At 33.5% G+C, this 13,197-nt stretch overlaps 2 pseudogenes; both read right to left on the bottom strand.

Annotated features, from left to right (window-relative positions):
- Window positions 1–7,646: 7,646 nt before the first annotated feature.
- LOC118610128 lies at window positions 7,647–7,765 on the bottom strand (annotated as a pseudogene).
- A 5,003-nt stretch (window positions 7,766–12,768) lies between these two features.
- LOC118610435 lies at window positions 12,769–12,887 on the bottom strand (annotated as a pseudogene).
- Between the last annotated feature and the right edge of the window lie 310 nt (window positions 12,888–13,197).

The raw sequence follows: 13,197 nt of genomic DNA, 5'->3' as shown, positions 1-13,197 counted from the left end.
TATTTTTCAAGCTAGAATGATTGCAAATAATTTATATATATATCCCTCTCCTCAATTAAACCCGTTCCTTCATGCGTAGATGGTCTGGGTGAGAGAGGAGGATTTTAAGCAGTCATCTTTGCTACAAGCAAGTAGTTACTATAGAATAATGGAGTTGGGAAATGCCTCAGAGTTTTTTATTGGTGAATTGCTTCATTTTACTGAAGTAAAGGGAAGGTGTTGTTTTGGTTTATTGACTCTGAAGATATTGAATGTACTGGAGGTGACATCAGGAATCTAGTAAGGTGAATGTAATCTCACAGGAGGCTTGTGAGTTTGTGGTGTGAAGAGAAGGGCCTCACACACCGCTTGCCTTTTTTTCCTTAAGTGTTTGTGTTGCTTGTCCTTGGTGCCGAGTGTAGAATGCTGGTATGTTTGGCTTAGGTCTAGATTGTCATTGTTTAATTTTCAGAAAGTTAAAATATCATTCTCAAATAAATATAAAATTAACACTCCTGCACTTATATAACTCATTAATTAGGGGACAAGGAAAGATGGCATAGCTGGTTCAAAGAATCTTTGAGGGTCGAGAGTGTGTATAGTCCACGGAAGTTAGAGTCAGAACTGTTTAAAGTCCTACTGGGCAATAATATCCTAACTTTTGGGGTTGTCTATTCTGTGAAAATAATAATAATAATATTTTACCAGTCTATAGGATCAATGTCTACCAAGTTAACTTGTAATCTAGGCCCTTATCAACTGCAAACAGCACATCAGACAGGGTTCATTTGCCTTTACTAGAGCAAAAGTTATCAAATTCCTGTGCTCAAAATCCACAGGTCACTTGTTTTTATAAATAAGTTGTTTTTTTTTAAAAAAATAAAAATAAAAATAAATTTCTTTGGAAAAACTTGTGCATTTGTTTTAAGTGTTTTCTGTGGCTGTTTTATGCTTCCACAGCCTTATATGGCCCCCAAAGCCTAAAATATGTTCTCTCTGACCCTTTACAGGAAAATTTTGCTGACTCATGACCTAGAGAATGATAGAACCCTTGGTTGGGCTGTTAGACAGTGAACGTGAACTTGCAACTATCCTTTTGGTTATTTCACATTTTTGATAATTTCCCTCAACAAGAGGAAGGAATGGAAATCTTGTAGTGTGAGGATGGGGAACAGCAGAGACTACCTTGTATGTTGATTAGAAAGATTAGGGTTATCTCATGTGTTCTCGTCATAATCCAGTTTCTAGTATACCACTTTTATTAAGTACACCTTCAGTGGAGAGTACAGGTGGGGATGCGGGGAGAGGGAGATGGAGGGAGGGAGGGAGGGAGAGAAGGAGAAGGAGATGGAAAATGAGCTGTTTTCTGCATTTCTGCCTTGGGCACCTGGCCTGGGAGTATCTAATGCTGAAAGCTAAGAGCATGGATATTATTTCCTTGCCTCAGACCCAGCAGCTCAGGATAGCCACAGAAAACAGGTTGGCTAAGGTGCCGCCCTCAGAGCCTGGAGACCTGTATTCAGACAGAAGATCATTGTTTTCAGGTTTGTACTTAATTTGGGTCCAATGTGACCAGTGTTTTCAGCTCCTCAAACACACATCACCTCCCTTCTCAGAAACAGCTGTGGAGACGAACCACAGGTTCTGCCCACAGAAACACAGAATTCAGGCTCAAAGTGTATTTGCTTGGGAGGCAAAAAGCATGCCCAATTCTGTAAAAGAGACTGAGACCAGATGAACACCTGCTTTTCCCAAATTTGCATTGCGCTTCAAATAATACACATCCCTCCCCTACCCCCTGAGAAGAAACAAGGAAATTTCTCATCAACAAAATTACAAATTCTATTTTTCTGGGGCAGGGCATTAGCCTTCCTAGAATTTAGTGCATCTAAAATCACTGAGAACATGATCCTCTTTCTCCCTCAGGTGAGTCTGATGCTTTAAGCATCTGCTATTATCACTGGCGGTACCATTGTTTTCTGTATTCATTGTATATTCCATTGTATGTTCTTACAAGCATATTAAAAAATAATGCTGAAGAGATCGAAACACCTTAAATGTCCATGATGGGTGAATAGATAAAGAAAATGTGGTATATACATACAATGGAATAGTATTCAACCTTAAAAAAGGAAATCCTTTCATATACTACAACATGGATGAAACTTGAAGACTTATGCTAAGTGAAATAAATCGGTCACAGAAAGACAAATACAGTGTGATTCCACCAAATGAGGTATCTGAAGTAGTCAAACTCATAGAAGGAAAAAGTAGAATGATGGTTACCAGGGGCAGAGGGAAAAGGGAAGATGCTGTTCAATGGGTGTAGAGTTTCAATCATGCAAGATGAAAAAGTTCAAGAGATATCCTGGACAACAGTGTGCATATAGTTAACAATACTGTATTTTAAACTTAAAATGATGAGAGGGTTGATTTCATGCCATGTGTTTTATTTTTTTTTACCACACACAAAATACAGGACTATTTACATAAACATGTATTCATTTCTTTTTAAATTCATCATTAAAATATATTATTGTATAATCAAGGAAACATAGATAAGTCTCTGTCTCTAAGGTGTGAGGGTCATGCACCACTGTTTGATTACATGAAGACACCCTACGGCTTTAAATATTAACCCTAAACAGAGACTACTGGAAACCTTCGTGGTAATAGTGGCATTTAGGTTCTCATTTTTGAGTTTGTACCAGGTGTAAAATTGTTGAGTGAGGCAGGAAAATTAGGCATTTGGTACTGATCTTGGGGTATTTCAAAGATTGCTTAGATAGCTAGAACATAATCATACTAAAGAATACACTCAAGTAAACTCAGGTGGGCAGAAGTATAGTGGAAAGGATACAACCATTTTAGAAGACCCAGTTCTTTGTAAGGTATAACTCCAGTTATCTTCATGGTACTAATGCTAGACTCTTGTTAGGAAGACCATGAAAATTGTCACTGAATTGTAAGATAAAGCCATTGAAAATATTTTAACAAGATATAATTTAAAAGCCTGTAATTGTTGTACAGTCCTAAAATAGGATAATAAGAATGTTGGACTCCACCAAGTTTAAAGTTTTTTATACTCAGGCAGAAGACATTTATGTCTTCAGAGCAAAAGAAATGACAAAAATCTAAACCAGAGGTCGACCACTCATTTTGAAGTTACAGACTTCTTCATATGTTATGAATCTAGTGATGTCTTCGACTAAGACCACTTCCTCTTATAATTGTGAGTTAATTGACCAGCAACTATAAATAGAGGTTAGAGCACCCATTCATGTCTATAATAAAATCCAGTCAAACCCTTGACCAAAACGCTTATCCTTAGTATCCTCAAGAGCATTGGTGATGCAACCGCCAAAATTATATGGCATGACATAATATTTTATATAGTTCCAAATATGATGCTTGGCCTAAATCTTTAGTGGAAGAGAGCTTCAACTAAATGACTGAGGATTCTTTTCCTCACTAATTACTTTCTTGTAATTTCAATAATGTTTAGAGTGTAAATAAATGTAAAGTGTAAAATGTTTTAAAGTATAAGTATAAAATGTTTAGAAAAGTCAATACCATGCTATTACTATCTCATTACGAAATCAGTTTTAGTTAAGCATTTTATTATTTTGTAATATTTAAGAATATCTAGCCTAGTAAATGCAGATTAAGTCCAGTTTTAAAATTTATCCTCGAACAATCATTTAATTTTTTAAAGTTTATGTGCAGAATTGGATCATTTAAGAGTATAGATCTTAGCAATTCTAATTTTAACTTTTAGATCTATATGAATTAAAGAAGTTAGATGTTTAAACAATTGAAAATACTTAAAAGTGAAATTGAAAATCTGAATATTTAAATGCAATTAAAATGTTTAAGATGTTTTAATGAATTTGTTTATGGTAACAACATTATTCAAAGGTCCCTTAAAAGCAATCGCTACTCTTACTAGGGTTTTTCAAGCTAAACACAAAATTAAGTATAGACAAACTAGATTCTTGAAGTTTAACATTACCAAACTCAACATTACTTGGTTACACACAAAATAAACCTCTAAATCATCTTTTCTGCATATAAAAATTATGCTCAAGAACTCCCAAAACTTCATGTATACTGTAGCTTATTTTGGAGATAATGAAATGGAATCAAAGAGAGGTGAAGTGTTTTATTAAAGAACAAAAAGCTAGAAAGACATTGTTTTATTAGACACATATAGACATATTGAATATAGGTGATACAGTTTGTTTGACATTGTATCTTTTTGTTAATCATTTTGCTATCTCATTTTTTGTTTGAAATTTACATGATGTCTTCCTTATTTTACTATGAATTCATTGTTATAGTTTCTAAGGACATTTATTTGATAATATACAGGGAGAGACTGAATCTATGTCTTTCTTAAATGAAAGGCTAGCTTAACTCATTTTTACTGAAATTTATAAAACTATCAGAATTTGAAATGTAAGAAGAATCTGAATAGAGGTTCTACACTAAAAGATTCTAAAAGGAGAGAGTTAAAAAATGTCTTTAAATATGACAATTAGTTATTGGCAGCCCCCGACTTATTAATAGTCATATTTAAATCTATTGTTTGTAGACAAGTCTGCCACATGCAATAAATTTACAACAGGCCAATGTCCAGCCTAAGCCCTTTATTGACTGGAGACCTTGTTAGATTTTTCTTTAGAGGTCAGCATTCAGTAAAGGGGGTTATATGTTTGAAAACCCTCTTACTAACCCAGCAGTTGGATGGTGAGTTAAAAACAGTTGCAAGAGAGATTAATATAGACACAGGATACATACATAGTTAGAATCATAAAGCCTTTTCACATTGGCTTCTTTAATTGGTAGTTTACAAGAAAGTTTCTTCCATGTCTTTTGATGGCTTGATAGCTCATTTCCTTTTAGTGCTGAATAATAATCCATTTTCTGGTTATACCGCAGTATATTTATTCATTCATCTACTAAAGGCCATCTTGGTTGTTTCCAACTTTTGGCAATTATGAATAAAGCTACTATAAACTTCCATGTTCAAGTTTTCGAGTAGGCATAAGTTTTCCACTCCTTTGGGTAAATACCAAGGAGCACAATTGCTGGATAGTATCATAAGAGTATGTTCAGTTTTCTAAGAAACTGCCAAACTGTCTTCCAAAGTGGCTTTGCCAGTCTGCATTCCCACCAGCAATGAATAAGAGTTCCCATGGCTCCAAAACCTCTCCAGCATTTGGTGGTGTGTTTTGGATTTTGGCCATTTTAACAGCTTTTGCCCATTTCAAAAATAAAATATTTTATTATTACTGAGTTTTAAAAGATTTTTTTGTACATTTTGGATAAGAGGTCTTTATCGGAACTTCTTTTGCAAATATTTTCTCTCAGTCTGTGGTTTGTCTTGTCACTCTCTTGACACTATCATTAGCGAAGTAGAAAAATTTGAATTAAGTCCAGCTTATCAATTCTTTCATGAATCATGCATTTTGTTAAAATGCATTGCTCTACCCAAGGTTCCTCCTATCTTATCTGCTACGAGTTTTGTAGTTTTGCATTTTAAATTTAAGTCTGTGATTCATTTTGAGTTTATTTGTATGAAGGGTGTAAAATCTGTTTTGATTCTTTTTCTTTTAATTTTTGTATGTGGATGTCCAGTTATTCTGAACCATTTGTTGAAAGACTGTCTGCTCCACTGTATTCTTAGCTCCTTTGTCAAAGAATAATTGACTGTATTTGTGTGGGTCTATTTCTGGACTCTCTATTTGATTTCATTGATTTACTTGTTTATTGTTTCACCAGCATCACATTGTCTTGATTACTGTAGATTTATTGAAAATCTTGGAGTCTGGTATAGTGTCTGTTTCCAACTTTGTTCTTCTCCATCAATATTGTGTTGGCTATGCTGGATCTTTTGCTCCCAATATAAACTTTAGAGTCAATTTGTCAATAACTACAACATTAAATTGTTGGGATTTTGATTGGGATTGCATTAAAGCTTAGATCAAGCTGAGAAGAACTGACATCTTGAAAATATTGAATCTTCTTACTGATGAATACTGAATATCTCTCTGCTTATTTAGATCTTTGATTTCATTAATCAGTTTTGTGGTTTTCCTTATGTAGCTTATGTACATATTTTGTTAAATTTATACCTAAGTACTTCATTTTTTAGGGGGTGCCAACATAATTAGTATTGTGTTTTTATTTCAAAGTTCACTTCTTCATTTCTGGTATTTAGGAAATTAATGACTTTTGTATATTAACTTTGTATCTTTAAATCTTGCTGTAATTCTAAGAGTTTTTCGTCATTTTTTTCAGATGAACAATCATATCATCTGTAAACAAGTTTTGCTTATTCTTTCCCAATCTGTATGTCTTCCGTTTCCTGTCTTTGCTGTGCTGCATTAGCTAGAACCTCCAGTCTGATGCTGAAAAGGAGTGGAGAGTGGGGGCATCATTTTTTGCACTTAATTTTAGTGAGAAAGCTTTGAGTTTCTCGTTGTTAAATATGATATTAGCTGTAGGTTTTTATAGATATTCTTCATCAAGTTTAGAAGTTCCACTCTATTTCTAGTTTACTGAGAGTTTTTTTTTTATCATGACTGAGCATTGCAATTTGTTAAATGCTTTTTCCGCATCTATTAATATGATCATGTCATTTTTCTTTTTCAGTCTGTTGATTTGACAGATTACATTAATCAATTTTTGAATTTGGATCAGCCTTCTATACTCATGATAAATTATCCTTGGTTGTGGTGTATAATTTTTTATGCATCGTTGGACTTGATTAGATAATATTTTGTTGAGAATTTTTGCATCTTTATTCATAAACGATATTAGCCTGTGAATTTTTTCTTATAATCTCTTTGCTTGTTTTTGGTGTTAAAATATATTGATCTCATAGAATGAGTTAGGAAGTATTCCCTCTGCTTTTACCCTCTGAAAGATATTATAGAGAATTAGTATAATTTCTTCCTTAAATGTTTGTTAGAATTCACAGAACCCATCTGGGCCTTGTGCTTTGTGGTTTGAAAGGTTTTAAATTATTCATTTGATTTCTTTAGTAGATATAAGGCTGTCCATATTGTCTATTTCTTGTGTGAGTTTTGGCAGATTGTATTTTTCATGAAATTGGTTTATTTCTTTTATTTAAAAGTGTGTTGTTTAATCTTCATGTATTTTTGGATTTTCTAGTTATTTTTCTGTTATTGAATTCTAGTTTAATTTCATTGTTGTCTGAGAGTGGACATTATATGATTTAAGTTTTTTAAAGATGTTAAGGTGTGTTTTACAGCCAGAACGTGGTCTGCCTCAGTGAATATTCTATGTGGGCTTGAAAAAAATGTGTATTCTGCTATTATTGGATGAAGTTGTCTATAGATGTCAATTATATCCAGTTGAGTGAAGGTTTGTTGAGTTCAACTGTGTCTTTTCTGACTTTTTGCCTGTCTGTTTCTGACAGAGGATTATTGAAGTTTCCAACTATGTTAGTGGATTCATCTATATCTCTTTGTAGCTCTGTTAATTTTTGCCTCATGTGGTTTAATGCTTTGTTGTTAGGTGCGTACATGTTAATTTTAATTTTAATTTATTTATTTTTAGGTGAGGCAAACTTTGGTTGACCTCACAGATTGCAAGGACTTTGTCAGCTTTCAATCCCTTATTTTTATTTTTATTTTTTACATCTACAGCACCTAGTCTTCCTAGATGGCCTCCCATCCAAGTACTAACCAGGCCTGACCTTGCTTAGCTTCTGAGATCAGATGGGATCAGGCTTGTTCAGGGTGGCATGGCCGTAGACAGGTGCATATATGTTAAGTATTGTTATGTCTTCTTGGAGAATTGACTCCTTTATCGTTATATAATGCCCTTCTTTATCACTGATAACTTCCTTTGCTTTGAAGTAGACTCTGTTTGAAATCAGTATTTTAAATTAATGCTTTCTTTTGATTGGTGTTAGTATGATATATTTTTCTTTACTCATTTACTTTTAATCTATATGTGTCTTCATGTTTAAAGTGAATTTCTTGTAGACAACATATAGTTAGGTCTGTTTTTTAGTCTTTTCTGACAACCTCTGTCTTTTAATTGGTACACTTAGACCACAAACATTCAAATGATTATTGATATAGTTGGATTACTATCTATTATATTCATTACTGTTTTCTATTTTTTGCTCCTATTTTTGTCTTCTCTTTTTGTCTTTTGTCATTTCATTGAACATTTTATACATTTACATTTTCTCTACTTTCTTAGTATATCACTTATATTCCTTTTTTGAACTTTTTTAGTGATTGCCCTAGAGTTTGCAGTATACATTTACAACTATCCAAGTCAACTTTCAGATAACACTATACCACTACATGGATAGTGTGAATAACAAAACAATCCTAATTCCTCTCTTTCATATCTGTATCACTGCTTCCAATCATTTTACTTATATAAAAGCATATATAAGTGTATCTATATCTGTGGATGGTATATACTTAACCTATGTAATTGAATACATTGTTGGTATTATTATTTCGAACGGTTATCTGTTACATCAATTAAGAATAATAAAGATAGTTTTTATTCTACCTTCACTTAATCCTTCTTTGATGTTCTTCCTTTTTTTCTGTACATTTGAATTTCTGTCCTATATTATTTTACTACATAAAGAACTTCCTTGCACATTTCTTGCAAGACTGGTATATTTGGCAACAAATTCTATCAATTTCTGTGTCTCTGAGAATGTCTTTATTTTTTCTTTACCCTTGAAGGGTAATTTCTCAAGGCACAGAATTTTAGGTTGTTTTTTTCCTAATCTCTCTCAGTACTTTTATATATTTCACTCCAGTATTTTTTTGCTTACATGATTTCTGAGAAGTTGGATATATTTCTTATCTTTGTTCCCTTATAGTTCAGGTGGTTTTTTTTTTTTTTCTTGAGTCTTTCAGGATTTCTTCTTTATCTTTGATTTTCTGTTTGAAGATGGTATGCCTATGTATAGTTTTTGTTTTGGTATTTATTTTACTTGGTGTCATCTCAGCTTCCTAGATCTGTGGTTTGATGTCTGACATTAATTTGAAGAAATTCTCAGTCACTATTGTTTCAAATGTGTCTTCTGTTCTTCTCTCTCTCTCTCTCTCTCTCTCTCTCTCTCTCTCTCTCTTTCTCTCTTTCTCTCTTTTTCCTTCTGGTATTCTCATTCTGTATATGTTATGCCTTTTGTCAATGTCCCACAGTTTTTGGATAGTCTGTCCTGTTTTTTCAATCTTTGTTCTTTTTGCTTTGAGTTTTTGAGGATTTTATTAATATATCCTCTACCCCAGAGATTGTTTCCTCAGCCATGTCTAGTCTACCAATGAGCCCATCAAAACCATTCTTCATTTCTGTTAGTGCATTTCATTTCTAATATTTCTTCTTGGTTCTTAGGATTTCCATCTCTCTGCTTCCATTGCCCATCTGTGGTTGCATGCTTTCTGCTTTATCCATTAGAGTCCTTAATATATCAATCATAGTTGTTCTAAATTCCTGGTCTGATAATTCCAACATACCTGCCGTGTTTGGTTCTGATGCTTACTCTGTCTCCTCAAAATGTGTTTTTTGCCTTTTGATATGCCTTGTGCTTTTTTCTTGATAAGCTGCACATGATGTACAGGATAAAAGGGACTCCTGTAAATTGTCTTTTAGTAATGTGGTGGTGAGCTACAGGGGAAGGGAGGCATTCTATAATTCTATGATTAGATCTGTCTTTTAGTGAGCCTCTGGACTGTGTAGGCTTGACGAGTGGTGTTTTTCTTTTTCTTTTTTCTTTTCTTTTTTTATTTTGACCCTTACATGGGATGCATTGGCTAAAGTGATTTGGAGTTAGCTATTTCCCTTCCTCCAGGTAAGTTAGGCTCTGACCATATCCTAGCAAGTTAGGCTTAGGTTAGTTAGCTAGTTTCCCCTGAAGACACTCTTTCTTAGGAAGAACGGAGAGCTCTGGCGTATTTATTTCAAAATGGTTCCTTTTCTCCTCCCTCTGGTAGATGCAGGAGGAGATTTTCACTGGTATTTACTGTGGGAACCTGTTAAGGCTCTGGAGGTAAATTTAAAAATATTGTGTCCCCCTCCCCCCCGCCCTGCAACACGTACTTTATCCCCCTAAAGCTGGGTTTCTGTGGGGTTTTTAACTCTCATAATTGTCTACACTGAGGTTCTAGCAACTTGTCAGTTACAGGTTCAGGTTTTCCTATTTTACACTGGATCCTGAGGTGGTTTCTACTTGTGAGTCTGTTCTCTGGCTAGCTGTGATTTGTTGTATTCCCCTGACTCTCCAGTTTTAGGGGCAGAAGTGTGCTCTATGACCTCCCTTCTCTTAAGAATCCAAGAAGTTTTTGATTTTTCAGTTTGTTCAGCTTTCTACTTCTTGTTAGGATAGAGTGGCAACTTTGAATTTTCTTACATGTGGAACTGGAAACTGGAAGTGTCATCAGTGTATTTTTTAAAAAAATTATTTAGAAATAATTTTAGACATGCAGGAAGTTGCACAAATACTAGAGTTTGTGTACCATTTAGCCAGTTTCCCTAAATAGTGACATTTCACCAGTGAATTCTTGACAAAGAGTTAAGGAAAACAACAACAACAACAACAAATCTTACATAAACTTTCAGAGAATAGAAAAGAGAGATCATATCCCAGCTTTCTTCAGAGCAGCATCCTCTTGAATATCTGATAAGGAAAATAAATGCATATAGGGAAAATTGTCTGATTCAAAATATACTAAACAAAATATTTTTAAAATCCAGTGTTTTATGGAAACAAAGCATATCATGATCAAATTGGTTTCATATCAATAATACAAGGGTGGTTTAAGATTTTAAAATCAATGAAATCAGATGAAAGGGAAAATCATATGATCTTATGATGAGAAAACATACATAATTAAATTTAACTTTATATTTAAAAGAAACTTAGTAAACTAGGAATGAACAGGAACTTTCTTAATCTGATAAATATATCTCTAAAAACCCAATAGCAACATGCTGTGATGAGATGTTGAAAGCTTTCCCTGTGAGCTCAGGAACAGTGGAAAATCTTATATTTTATAATCTAATAGTGCTACCTCAAGAAGAAATGTCTATTTTAGGGCAGTTGGGCGCTTTCCCTTTATGGAAGATCCAAAAATCAATGGGCAGTATTCAAAAGTAGGCCTGCCAACAGGAGTTTCCTATGAAGAAATTCATTGTCTTTTAAAGGAAGGGTTAGACCAAAAAACGCAATGACCTAATCCAACTATTTTAAATGGCTTAATTGTATGTTTTGTTCTATTTGGATTGGATGGTAACTATGAAATTAAAGATGATGCATTTTGTTAATGTTGAAATCTGGCTGGACTATGATTAATGAGATGCCTCATATTCTAGTCACATTGATTGCCTTAATCATTGTCCGTTTCTTTTTTTCATACATTAATTACAGCATAAATTTGTGTATTCAGTAGACTGCCCTTTTCTTCACAAGGGAATAAACTTAGATTAATTGTTAAGAAAATTGACTTCAGGGACCCCTCTTATACTTACCATCCATCTTTATGAATTTGTATTATTGAGCAAAAGTGATTAAAATGTCTAATTTTCTACTTTACATTTGTATTATTGAGCAAAAGTGATTAAAATGTCTAATTTTCTACTTTACATTAAGGTAAAACCTAGAAAAGTTTTGCATACCCAAGGGCAATAGTGAATTTTCCCACATTTTATGGCTATTCTAGTTCTCCCTAGTCTATTTAATTATATTATAATAATATAATTTTGATATTAGAGACTTTAGAGGTCAACACCAACTTTTTCCCCAATGCTTTGGAAATAGACTGTGTGTGAATGAAATGTACTATTTTAGAAGGTCACTGTTCCACTGCTGAATAGCTAATTGTTGGGACATTCTTCCTTTTATTTCTCACAAGAGTGAAATATATTCTTCGTGGCTAAAGTTCCATGTCTAATTCATTGATTATTCAGACTTCCCTTTTTTTTTTCTTATCACATGTCACATTCTTCTTACCGTCTTCAAAAATCTATTTTGATTCTTCATGTTTTATTTCATTTCTTGTTTACTGATTTCATTTATTCTCATAATCCTCATCTCTATTAAAATAATAATAATATTTCAGACAGGTAGACATAATAAAAAACCCTCTTGGATATTAAGACATATGGTACACACACTGAAGAACACTGCTGCATTAGGGTCTTTTGAAACATCTTTTCTGAGTACTGACCATGAACCCCAGACCTTCATATCTTTCTCCTAAAATTTTTCATACATAAAATAGTATGAAAAATAATCTTTCCCCTCATAACCTTACATGATAACATATCAATACAATAACGTGTTATTGACAAAAATTTTACTTCCATGAAGGCAGAGACAATTGTCTTTTTCTTTATATTATACTTATGGAACCTAGTGCCAAGTCCGACATATAGCTAGAACTCAATCCATTTTCATGAAACAGATAATGTTTTTTAACATTTGCCCCCTTGTCCCACTAGGGACATTTGGCTATGTGTGGAGATATTTTTAGTTGTAACAACTATTGGGTAAGATTTCTACTGTCAAATAATGGTTAGAGACATAGGATTGCTGTGCACAATCATCTGGTCCAAAATGTCAATGATGCTAAGGTTGAGGAACCTTTTCCTGGGTAATCTTTAAATATCTTTGTTTAGACTCAGTAGGTCTGACTGCTACATACAATTATATTGCTTTATTTTTTCATTTCCCCACTCACTTTATTATTATTATTATTATTATTATTATTATTATTATTATTATACCTATAGCACCTGATATTCCTAGGTGGTCTCCCATCCAGATACTAACCAGGCCCAACCCTGCTTAGCTTCTGAGATAAGATGAGATCGGGCACATTCAAGGTGGCATGGTCATAGCCACTCATATTTTTAATTGCTTAATACTCTAAGCAAAACCAGAATAGTTTTAGATGAGTTAATAGTTTTTCATTAAAAATACAAGTAAAAGTAATTTGAATTCATAGCCGAACTCAAAGTTGTAGGCAGTGTTGGAACGAACATGATGAATTTCTGTTATCCTTTGCTCCCTTTCTGAAATATCTTCATACCAAAGAGGTTGCTTATCTGCATGTTTCATTTGTATCAGTCAGATTTCTCATGGTTTAAACACTAAAAGGATTTATTAAAGAATATTTGATATCTTAGAGACTATCTAACAGGGCCAGATGG

The sequence above is a fragment of the Rousettus aegyptiacus genome, unplaced genomic scaffold, assembly GCF_014176215.1.
Source record: "Rousettus aegyptiacus isolate mRouAeg1 unplaced genomic scaffold, mRouAeg1.p scaffold_m13_p_12, whole genome shotgun sequence".
Lineage (NCBI taxonomy): Eukaryota > Metazoa > Chordata > Mammalia > Chiroptera > Pteropodidae > Rousettus > Rousettus aegyptiacus.
Note: the sequence above shows the minus strand (reverse complement) of the source record. Positions and strands in the feature narration are given on the sequence as shown.